This window comes from Schistocerca nitens, chromosome 5 (assembly GCF_023898315.1).
Source record: "Schistocerca nitens isolate TAMUIC-IGC-003100 chromosome 5, iqSchNite1.1, whole genome shotgun sequence".
Taxonomy (NCBI): domain Eukaryota; kingdom Metazoa; phylum Arthropoda; class Insecta; order Orthoptera; family Acrididae; genus Schistocerca; species Schistocerca nitens.
The window spans coordinates 485278226-485290833 of record NC_064618.1 but is presented as its reverse complement, the minus strand read 5'-3'; the positions used below and the strand labels follow the sequence as shown (position 1 = coordinate 485290833).

The following is a 12608-nucleotide window of genomic DNA, read 5'->3' as shown; positions in this document are numbered from 1 at the left end:
GGGTGTGTGTGTGTTTGTCCTTAGGATAATTTAGGTTAAGTAGTGTGTAAGCTTAGGGACTGATGACCTTAGCAATTAAGTCTCATAAGATTTCACACACATTTGAACATAAACTGCTCCTCTCATTGCCATGTAGGCAACATTCGGGCAGTTAGACTAGGCTCTCCGTCTTCAGGCCACAGGTGGCCCATCGGGACCATCCGACCGCCGTGTCATCCTCAGATGAGGATGCGGATAGGAGGGGCGTGTGGTCAGCACATCGCTCTCCCGGTCGTTATGATGGTTTTCTTTGACCGGAGCCGCTACTATTCGGTCGAGTAGCTCCTCAGTTGGCATCACGAGGCTGAGTGCACCCCGAAAAATGGCAACAGCGCATGGTGGCCCGAATGGTCAACCATCCAACTGCCGGCCACACCCAACAGCGCTTAACTTCGGTGATCTGACGGGAACCGGTGTATCCACTGCAGCAAGGCCGTTGCCCAGTTAGACTAGGCCTAAGACTTAATCCGTGAGTGGTGCTACGTTAGCATCTTTGGCCGATACTTCCTGTTGCCCTACGAAATCAGTCGACCCATAACAATTGTTCTGTGGTGTAAAGCGGCGCAAGTTGTTCGAAATCTTTAGAAAAGTAGATATTACAATTGGGAATAACGAAAATTATGCGATATCTACTAGAACAAAGAGATGACCGGAAACAATAGGAACCGGAAACCACGGGAGAATGTTCGGATTAATAAGGGCGTGAGCTAGAGATACTGTCTTCTTTACTTTTCAATCTGCATCTGGTAGAAGCGAATTGAGCTACAGAAGTGGGATCGCTGATGACTTGCTATCCCGTCTAAAAGTGAGAAAGAATTGCAGGACCTTTCGATCGGAATAATGAACAATCTATTGATAGCAGAATATTGTGTCAGAGTAAATCAAGGAGAGACGATGTAGTAGCAAAGACATTTGCGAGAAACGTAACATCAATACTGGTGACCACATAATAGACGAAATGAAAGGATTCTTGTACCGTGAAAGCAGAATACGGAATCGTAGCTCATGACGTACGAAGCGAGGTGGACATAAGAATCAGACCAGCACATGGAGAGAGAACGTTCCTCGGCAAAAGGGGTAGGCTAGTGTCAAACATAGACCTTACTCGGATGAAGAAATTGGTGACAATGTACTTGTGGAGATCACTATGATATGGAAATGAGCCACCGACTGTGAGGAAACTGAAAGGAAGAGAATCGAAGCGTATGGAACGTGGTGTTACGCCTTTACTTCATTGTGAGGTAAAGAATTGGTCGTAACTTACTGGAGAAATCTAAAGTGACTGAGGTAGCCGACGGAAACTTTAGGTATCGTTATTCGGCCCTCTACTAATACGATTCCAGTGTCTTAATCCTTGGGCTACCTCTCCTCCTCAGCTTTATTATACATCCAGCCACTTTCGCAGATACAATGAAAACACTATCCTTCAATTACGTGGCAGTCTTTATTCACGAATTCGACATACGTTCATACGGCTCACAAGTTAGTGCGCGGATAAGGGGACAGTTGTTGCGCCACCTAAGTTAACTGATCAAGTGAAGAGCAGTTCAGTAATTGCTTCTCAGGAAGCAGGAAGCATACGAACGATACAGTCGATCGGAGAAGGTATGGTGGTGGTTGGTTGTCTTGAGTTCCAAAAATTGTCAGGAAATTGAATTTGTTTGTTGTTGTGGTCTTCAGTCCAGAGACTGCTTTGATGCAGCTCTCCATGCTACTCTGTCCTGTGCAAGCCTCTTCATTCCGAATAACTACTGCAACTTACATCCTTCTGAACCTGTTAAGCGTATTCATCTTTTGGTATGTCCGCTTCCGCTAGCTGAGTGGTTAGCGCAACAGAATGTCAATCCTAAGGGACCGGATTCGATTGCCGGCTGGGTCGGAGATTTTCTCCGCTCAGGGACTGGGTGTTGTGTTGTCCTAATCATCATCATTTCATACCCATCGACGCGCAAGTCGCCGAAGTGGCGTCAAAACGAAAGACTTGCACACGGCGAACGGTCTACCCGACGGGAGGGCCTAGTCACACGACATTTATTATTTACCTCTTGGTCTCCTTCTACGATTTTTACCCTCCACGCATCCCTCCAGTACTAAATTGGTGATGCCGTGATGCTTCAGAACGTGTCCTATCAAGCGATCGCTTCTTCTAGTCAAGTTGTGGCGCAAATTCCTCTTCTCTCCAATTCTATTCAGTACCTCCTCTTTAGTTATGTGATCTACTCATGTAATCTTCAGCATTCTTCTGTAGTACCACATTTCGAAAGCATCTATTCTCTTCTTGTCTAAACTGTTTATCGTCTATGTTTCACTTCCATATATGGCTACACTCCATACAAATAGTTTCAGAAAGACTTCATGACAAATCTATGCTCGACGCTGAAAAATTTCTCTTCTTCAGAAACGCTTTCCTTGCCATAGCTACATATTTTATATCCTCTCTACTCCGACCATCATCAGTTATTTTCCTCCCCAAATAGCAAAATTCATTTACTGATTTAAGTGTCTCATTTCGTAATCTAATACCCTCATAATAGCCTGATTTATTTCGACTACATTCCATTATCCTCGTTTTGCTTTTGTTGATGTTCATCTTATATCCTCCTTTCAAGACACTGCCCATTCCGTTCAGATGCTCTTCCAGGCCTGTTGTCTCTGACAGAATAACAATACCGTCAGCAAACCTCAAAGTTTTTATTTCTTCTCCATGAACTTTAATTCCTACTCCGAATTTTTCTTTTGTTTCCTTTACTGCTTGGTCAATATACAGATTGAATAACATCCGGGATAGGCTACAACCCTGTCTGACTCCCTTACCAACCACTGTTTCCCTTTAATGTCCCTCGACTGTTATGACTGCCATCTCGTTTATGAACAAATTATAAACAGCCTTTCGCTCCATGTATTTGACCCCTGCCACCTTCAGAATTTGAGAGTATTCCAGTCAACATTATCAAAAGTTTCCTCTAAAACTAAAAAAGCTAGAAAAGTAGGTTTGCCTTTCCTTAATCTGTCTTCTAAGACAAGTCGTAGGGTCATTATTGCGTCACGTGTTCCAGTATTTCTACGGATTCCAAAATGATCTTCTCCGAGGTCGGCTACTACCAGTTTTTCCATTCGTCTGTAAAGAATTCGTGTTAGTATTTTGCAGCCGTGTCTTATTAAACTGATAGTTCGGTAATTTTCACATCTGTCATCACCTGCTTTCTTTTGGATTGGAATTATTATATTCTTCTTGAAGTCTGAGGGTATTTCGCCTGTCTAATACATCTTGCTCACCAGATGGTAGAGTTTTGTCAGGGCTGGCTCTCCCAAGGCTATCAGTAGTTCTAATGGAATGTTGTCTACTCCCGGCGCCTTGTTTCGACTTAGGTCTTTCAGTGCTCTGTCAAACTCTTCACGCAGTATCATATCTACCATTTCATCTTCATCTACACCCTCTTCCATTTCCATAATATTGCCCTCAAGTACATCGTCCTTGTATATACCTTCAGGCAAGCCTACATTCAGTACAATGCTTTTCAAATGGCTTGAACTCTTTCCCTCACAAGCCACCCATGGCTGGCTTACGCATACGTTTCGAATGCGTTACTTTCAGCTGTCGGCAGTATTATGACCATCCAGCTCTGCAGCGTATAAATTGTTTGCATTTCTCAATCATTAGTCTTTTATTCACAAATCATACATTGCCAATTTGGCAAGTCGTTGTTAGATAACCAACATCTGACATGTGCTAGCCCCTCTGCCCGAAGGACATGGATGTCATTATTTTCCTATTGCTAAGATGAAGAAATCCATTTTTGTTTTATGTGTTCAATTAGCTTGAGAGAGAAGTCATGTCTTGCACTCTAACTTCAAAAATTTCATTCACTGATGGTTTTTCTTTTTTAGGGGGTGTCATTGATCATAGGCATGGGGTTTCTTTGGTCGCTGATCAGTCTCACTCCCAGACCTATCAATTTTTCTGTTTCAGCCGTTTTTAACCTAAACTATCAATATATTTGCGATGACGCCTTCTTTATATGCTTTTATTTCTTCTCACTTTCAGTGCTACGCCAAGGACCTACACAAAGCATTAGGTACCCGCATCTGTCGAAATTATAATGAAGAGGCGTTGGAGAGAGGTGTAACTGCTGTTGCAAAAGGTCGTATAATCTTTCGTACAACCTCTGAAAAATTTGACGTACCACGTGGTTTAGTTTCAGATATCCTGGGAAATTTGTAAAAAAGCCAGGAGCTCAGTTCCAAAAATGTAGGGAAATCTATAAGCTTGTGCCAAATGTTCTGAGTGAGGATATCCTTTGGTAAGTTTCCATTCCAGTCATTCATTATTGCAAATATAATGGGTAATGGGTACACTGCCAAAACTCCAATAGTATTGGAAATTTATTTTTGTGCGGATTGTTAACCATTTCTCTTTCATTGAAATACAGTATAATTTTCACAAACTCACCTTGCAACAGCTATTGTGACAGTATTCTGGAACAGTGTGTCACGTTAAATAAGCAATTAGCGACCAGAGGGGTCAATAGCTTATGGAAAACCTCATTGTGTCGGTTTGTTAAGAGAAGAAATTTCATGGATTTTTCATATTAGGAACTTGTCTTTTAATTAGCTGTCGCTGACTCTTAAAAACTTACAGTACTGGATTTAAAAAAAATAAAAGCTATAACTTCTGGTATATCGGCAAAGATAAGAAAGTTGTGTGTGTTAACGATTTGGCTGTCATTCAACAAAATCTCGTTTCGATATCTCCACGGCTTTAGGAGATACGAGGGATGTTATCAATATTTAATTCTCGCCCGTATGCGATAGGAAGTGAACACACTATATACGATCCACTTTCCCGTGATTGGAGGCAGATAAACACCTCCTCCAAGTATAAAGAAAAATTCAATAGTTATACTTGAAAAGAGAGACAGCATTGGTCGTACATTTTTACTATCGCAAAATCGATTTTCTGTCACTGAGTGACCATCTTCAGTGCTGTATTATATAACTTAAATTAGTAAGCACTGGTGTCAAGCTTACGGCAATCACATGTGATTGCCGTAAGCTTGACACCAGTGCTTACTGATTTAAGTTATATAATACAGCACTGAAGATGGTCACTCAGTAACAGAAAATCGATTTTGCGATAATAAAAATATACGACCAATGCTGTCTCTCTTTTCAAGTATACCCATTATTTGGTCGTAGTGCACAGGACACTATGGAGTCGCCAATCAGTAAAATTCAATAGGTTAGCTAAATGTTATACACAGCAACATTAGGCATAATGGCACCAAACGCAAAATCAAAGCGATCCCTATTTTTCATCGCAAACCATCCGAATTTTGCGCAGTGTCTTACTTAAATGTAAATATAACAATAAGTATGACCATTAGCGTGGTGATGAGCACTTCACCATGAAACCGACATATGAAGCCAGAATTACGGTAAAAATCAAATATTTTTACTCAACAGTTTCTGTAAAATCGTTTGAGAATTATTATAGGGTGCCACTTTCAGTCAGCGCAGCGTGTTGTCAACCAGCCTGGGCATAGGAATCTACACGTCTCAATAAGTGCAGGACCTGCCAGCATGTGTGAACATGTACGATGCTTCGTAATGTCGTGTCCCCTCACGTGTGCTATCTGTATCTCAGTTTGCACTTAGCCATCACAACTCGCAGCCTTCCCTCCGGTGGTGGCTGGACCTTTTGCTTCACCAACCTGAGGCATCTATCGACAGAGTGCGATAAGAAAAGATACCCTGCATGGCACATTATTGTTTTACATTTCCCCTGTGCTTGCCTCTCTCTATTGGTGTGTAATATCATCTTCAGTTTTGTTCGCCAGTACTGTATTGCACTCCTTACCCAGGTAACTCGCCAAAGAAGACATCTTATGCAGAGTGGAAGAAAGCGCTGTAATATAAGGAGATATCCTCACTCAGAACATTTGGCACAAGCTTATAGATTTCCCTACATTTTTGGAACTGAGCTTCTGGCTTTTTTACAAATTTCCCAGGATATCTGAAACTAAACCACGTGGTACGTCAAATTTTTCAGAGGTTGTACGAAAGATTATACGACCTTTTGCAACAGCAGTTACACCTCTCTCCAACGCCTCTTCATTATAATTTCGACAGATGCGGGTACCTAATGCTTTGTGCAGGTCCTTGGCGTAGCACTGAAAGTGAGAAGAAATAAAAGCATATAAAGAAGGCGTCATCGCAAATATATTGATAGTTTAGGTTAAAAACGGCTGAAACAGAAAAATTGATAGGTCTGGGAGTGAGACTGATCAGCGACCAAAGAAACCCCATGCCTATGATCAATGACACCCCCTAAAAAAGAAAAACCATCAGTGAATGAAATTTTTGAAGTTAGAGTGCAAGACATGACTTCTTTCTCAAGCTAATTGAACACACAACAACACAAACTATAATTTTTTTCTAAAATATTTCCTATCCAGTCTGGTACCCTTAATGTTATTTAAGCCTTTTAAATATTTAAAATGCAATACTCACGGTTTTTGTGAAAATCTCCGATATCGATCCTTCTGTAGGCACAGCGTTTGGGCAGTGACAAAGAGTGACATCCAGTGCCGACACCGCTGCCATCGCAAGAAACAAAATCGTAAGATTGCTTTCAGAAACGAAGCAATTCCTCTTTTACAAAAATTATGAAGTTTTTATCGAAGTTACACCGTGAATCAAAGAAACCCCGTTCCACGGTACTAACAGGTATGGCGATTACTTTTGAAATAATAAACACTTTACTTACTTTCGTTTTCATTTAACTGACCCTTATATAGTCTGTGAAACAAACATTTATTAGCTATACAGGTCTTCCCTCTATACCCACACATCGTATACATGGAACAATCTTATTAAAATGGTTCCTGAAGAGGGCGTGGATTTCCCTTAAACGTTCTTCATATTCAGAATTATCAACGAATCTTTGTTCAAAGATGATAGTATGTGCACACTCTCGAGATCTCAATAAGCTCTAAACATCGCAACACGTAACTCCCGTATGAGGGGGAAAAAAAGAAAAAAATTACATAGAGAGACAACTACGGGTGGAGGTTGCACAAGATTTTGCATACTAGCATGCACATTATTACAGACTGATCTCAAAGGAGACAAGAAGCTAAGTCCACAATGCCGTCTGAACGTCTAATAACTCCAATAAATCCCAACCTACTAACATCTTCCTTGGCTTGTGAGTGTTCACTTTTATCAAGAAATTGAAAAGGACACGATTCTATGGTCCTATTTTAGGTGGACACTAACTTCAAAGTCAACCCCTTCGAGAAAAATCAATATTGCTAAAATTTAGCACACGCAAGTTTGGATATACGAGGTATTGTTTCACTCAGTGAGAAAAGAAATTATTTTTTGTTAATAGTAGTTTAATAATTTGATTCAGAGATCATACTCATGGTTCGCAAAATAGAAAACGAATCTAAGTAAATATTAACACGATAACAAAGAGCATTAATTCTCTTGGTTGTTGATTACCAACATAGAAAAGTGAAATATTTAATTTGTTCTTACCAAAACTGAAACTTGTGCTAAATGTACTCTGAAGGGCAGGATCCATTCTCCACACCTTCAACAGGATCAGTGTCTTCTTAGAACCCTTTAGACTCCCTCGTTAACCCCCATTCTCTTGCGCATCTTTACGGAGTGGTGGATGGTGGGCCATTCGCATGAACGGTAAAGAGGCGCTAGGCATTTGCCGAATCGAGAAGACACTAAAAAAGTCCGTTATCCTGGGCCCATATCAGTTTACGGAGAAAAATTTGAACAGAGTTAGGACGAATGTTTCCACGACTTTGCTTGTTGGCTTGAAATCGCAAAAGTTAAAAAAAGATGAGTTCGTCTGTCGTCCTCGGCCACATCAGACCACAAGCCACCTTTGGACAAAATTCAACAGAAGCCCCCAATACTCCTCAGAGAAAAATAAAATAAATACCCCGACAACTGCTCGTTCAGGCCATGCATGGAGGGGCATGTGGTCAGCACACCGCTCTCCAGGGAGTATGTCAGGTTACGAGAACGTACGACCATAAGGCAAGATCTCACGACGCACTATCCCGATGCAATCAAAGAAAACATTCAGAAGAACCTTCACATGTGATCGAAAATGTCGAATTTTTCCGGTCTAGGCTCTTCGAGCAGTTTCCACTGTAACATGTGGGACCTAGTATAGCCTTCTTTAGAAATACTGGATCGTTATCGATTTCATTCAGCAATTTCTGAGCTATGTCTACGAGATGTTTTTGGTCAAAATGCAAAAATTTCGGTACAAATTTTTCCGCTGCAAGTTTCACGCCCAAATCCGAAAAAAATGCTTGGCATGAACCAAAGGATATGTCGCCGCCATCAGCAACCTCTCTGATGGCACTTCACCGATTTTTCAGTGCCATTTTCTTTACTTCTTCGATACAGTCATCAGTAACTGATGCAGCAGGGCGGTACTGTCATCTTCCGTACTGTCGTCAGTAATTGATGTGGTAGGGCGGTCGTCGTTTTCAACATCTTCTAGACCCTCTTTGAAAAGTTTATACCAGTAATAAACCCTTGTCTTACTGACAGTAGATTCGATAAAAGCTACAGTCAACATTATAATGCGTGCCGTTTTTCAAGCAAAGTTTAATGCAAATTCTTTGATCCACCTTTTTCGAAAGTAAAAATTCGCCGAGCTCTCGAAAACACGTATAACCTTTTCGACTGTCAACAATAAATTAAATATTCAAAACAGCTGAAAATGCAAACATACATCAGGAACATGTGTATCAACAACTATTAAAAAATTTAGACTGTATAAAGCCCGCAGAATTTAAAAAATTCCCATTACTTTTTGATCACAGCTCGTACACCGGTCCTAGCGGTCCCGATTGTATTACCAATGTATGACGACGTGTTGCAACTGCAAGGGACACCCGTCTTGTGCAAAGTGAGATCATCTTTCAAAAATGCTTAAAAAACACCCTAACCTTGGATGGTGGTCGAAACACTTCACACAGTGTTTTCGCAGTGTACGACAAATCCTACTCGACAGGCTGCTTGCGCCAAGCAAAGCAGCCTGTGACTTAGGTGCCACATCGTGTGTGTGTGCGTGTGTGTGTTAGTGTGAGTGTATTGTCTTTCTGCATATGCCATATTATGGTTCTTTGGCCGTCGTAGCCCCGTCTACCGAGAGTTTGAATTTCCTAGAACAGCGGTCTCTCGTTGTATTCGAGCCTTAAAAATGACAGGGCATTCGCATGTCGAAATATCGGCTGTTATCGAAAACCAGCTGCATTCCTGTAAGTTATTTGATGATTTTATACGCTGGAAGAAACTGAAATATCAGATTCAAAGGATTTTCTGTGTCTGCTTGAGAGGTGGCATGAGCCCCCTCTCATATTTCTATCTTACGATTCTCCTCTTTAATTGCTTGCGGTGGAAAGTCGCTATTCCTTCACACGCGGACTTCCCACGCAGCGTCTCTCGTCACCCGGGTGATCCGGTGACAGGCGGGCTCTGCTGATCTGGAAAGGGTTAAGCCGACGGGTGTGAGGAAGTCGAGTGAATGCTTTGCAGACGCCGACATTGTCAAAAGACACGCCCGGAGGGGTCTGAAGTAGCGGCTGGGCTAGAGGTTCCGTTACTTCGCAGAATCTTAGCGAAAACACTTTCTGGCGGGCTACCAGCGAGGCGTGGGAATGACTTGTGTACCCAGGCAGTTGTGGCGGGAAAATTCCCGCGCTTTCTGCAAAATAGTAACTGTGATTGGCTTGCTCAGGGCATAGCTCCGTGACGTAGCAAAATCAGCGCAGAAATTGGCGCCAAGAATCTCCATTGGTGGAATGGTAGTGCTCCGGCAATGGAGTGGAATTTTCCGCCGGTTTTCGAGTTGCTGATTGGAACGTTTAACCACGGCCACTGTCGTGGGGGCGGGAATGTTGTGTGTTCGGCCTGTATGGGTGCTCTAGGTAGTCGGCTCTCGCCTTTCGGTCGAGGACGTCGAAGCAACCAGCCATCGCCTCCGGTACGGCAGATCGTGTTCTGCCAGTTAAGAAGACAGTTTGGTAATGTATGTCCGCAGCACCGGCAGATAGGGATTTTCCTAGGTGATAATCAGAGCTCAGCAGAGCGCGCCTGTTCATCTTTTTCTAACTTTGTTCTGTCTTGAGTAGCAGCAATTAATGTTGGGTTAGCTGTGTGTCTCTCTTAAGATTTGAGTGGCAAGGAATTGGCTCCACATACCACTTCGTCTTAAACCTCACAATCTAGTTTAGGGACAACTTCACCTTCACAGTGTTTGTATGAGTATCCAATTTGAGCCAATTTGATGTATTGTAAATGTTTCATGTGTTTTTGTTTATTATTTTGTGTTTAGTCTTAATAAATCATATTGTTATTTTGGATAGAACTTTCATTCTGTTAATCGGTAGAGCAACCCTATCATTCCTCACTATGTTAATGAAACCTTCGTTTATTTAACTTATTTATCAAATTAAATTATTGCAGGTGCCAAACTCTCTTCTACTCCACTGGCAGGGTTGATTAGAGTCAGTTCGCGTATTTTTTTTAATGCTTGTGCAACAGCAAAAGTCGGAGTTAGAATAGGGGGGGCTTAGAGCATCATTTACATATGTAGATTCTAGAAGAATTTAGTGTTAAATACACTGCTAGCCCCGGCACCTCGCATGCTTAGTTAGAGAGCTCGCTTCCACGCTTTTCCAAGATCATAGCGGATGCCTCATCATAGCGGATGCCTCGGCTGAAGTTGTTCTGACACATTCTAATGTCTACTGCTTCGTGAACAACAGAATACCAGTTGCAGTAGCAGTAGAAAATTCCATCTACGAGAACTTCAGCCGAGGCAGCCGCTATACACTGAGGTGGCAAAAGTCGTGGGATAGCTTCTAATATCGTGTCGGATATCCTTTTTTCCGGCGTAGCGCAAAAACTCGACGTGGCGAGGGATCAAAAAGTTGTTGAAAGGAATATTGAGTCATGCGGTCTCTATAGCCGTTCATAATTGTGGAAGTGTTGCCAGTGCAGGATTCTGTGCACGAATTGGCCTCTTGATTAGGTCCCATAAAAGTTTTCTGGGGTTCATGTCGGGCAACCGGGTGGCCAAATCACTTGCTCGGATGGTCCAGAATGCTCTTCAAACGGATCGCAAAACAAGTGTGATCTGGTGACATGGCTCATTGTCATCCATAAAAATTCAATCATTGTTGGGAACACGAAGTCCATGAGTGGCTGCAAATAGTCTCCAACTAGCTGAACATAACCATTTCCACTCAGTGGTCGGTCTGGTTGGAGCACAGGACCCAGTCCATTCCCTGTAAATACAGACCACACCATTGTGGACCCACCACCAGCGTGCACAGTGCTTTGTTGACAACTTGGCTCCATGGTTTCGTGAAGTCTGCGCCACACTCGAACCCTATCATTAGGTCTTACCAGTTGAAACTGGACTCGTCTGACCAGGTTACAGTTTTCCAGTCGTCTAGTGTCCAACCGGTATAGTCACGAGCCCAGGAGAGACGCTGTAGGCGATGTCGTGCTGTTAGCAAAGGCACTCGTGTCGGTCGTCTGCTGCCATAGCCCATTAACGCCAAATTTCGCAGCACTATCCAAACGGATATATTCGTCGTTCGTCGCACGTTGATTTATGCAGTTATTTCACACAGTGTTGCTTGTTTGTTAACACTGACAACTGCCGGCCACGGTGGCCGAGCGGTTCTAGGCGCTTCAGTCCGGAACCGCGCGACTGCTACGGTCGCAGGTTCGAATCCTGCCTCGGGCATGGATGTGTGTGATGTCCTTAGGTTAGTTAGGTTTACGTAGTTCTAAGTTCTAGGGGACTGATGACCTCAGATGTTAAGTCCCATAGTGCTCAGAGCCATTTGAACCATTTTTGAACCACTGACAACTCTATGCAATCGTCGCTGATCTCGTGGTGAGAGTTAATGCCTGAAATTTGGTATTCTCGGCACACTCTTGACACTGTGGATCTCGGAATATTGAATAACCTAACGATTTCCGAAATGGAATGTCCCATGCGTCTGGCTCCAACTACCATTCCGCGTTCAAAGTCTGTTAGTGCCCATCGTGCGATCACAATCACTTCGACACCATTCCGTATGAACCACCTGGATACAAACAACAGCTCCGCAAATGCACTGCCCTTTCATACCTTGTGAACTCGACACTACCGCCATCTGTATATGAGTACACTAACCAACGCAAGCCATCTATGGACTATAAATGGTCATCATAACGGCTGCGACAACGACCACTTGTTCCTGACGAAGACAATGTGAGGCTTCGTCGGAAGCTCGAAATTACATCCAGATTTGATGCGACAAGAAAACCGAGAATGCCCTATATAAGAGTATGGTCGCGAGGAACTTTGGTCTCATATTTGGCATTTGCATTTCGCCATCACGACCATTGCACATAAAACACCAGGGCAACAGCAATACAATATCATCACTATATCAGTTACAATCAGCTCATGGCGACATCGGGGAAGACGTCATAAGTTTGGGCTTCGTATCAACTTGACGCTGCAATGA

General features: G+C 42.7%; 1 pseudogene; it reads right to left on the bottom strand.

The window, feature by feature from the left end:
• Positions 1-362: 362 nt before the first annotated feature.
• LOC126261420 (5S ribosomal RNA) lies at positions 363-480 on the bottom strand (annotated as a pseudogene).
• Positions 481-12608: the final 12128 nt, after the last annotated feature.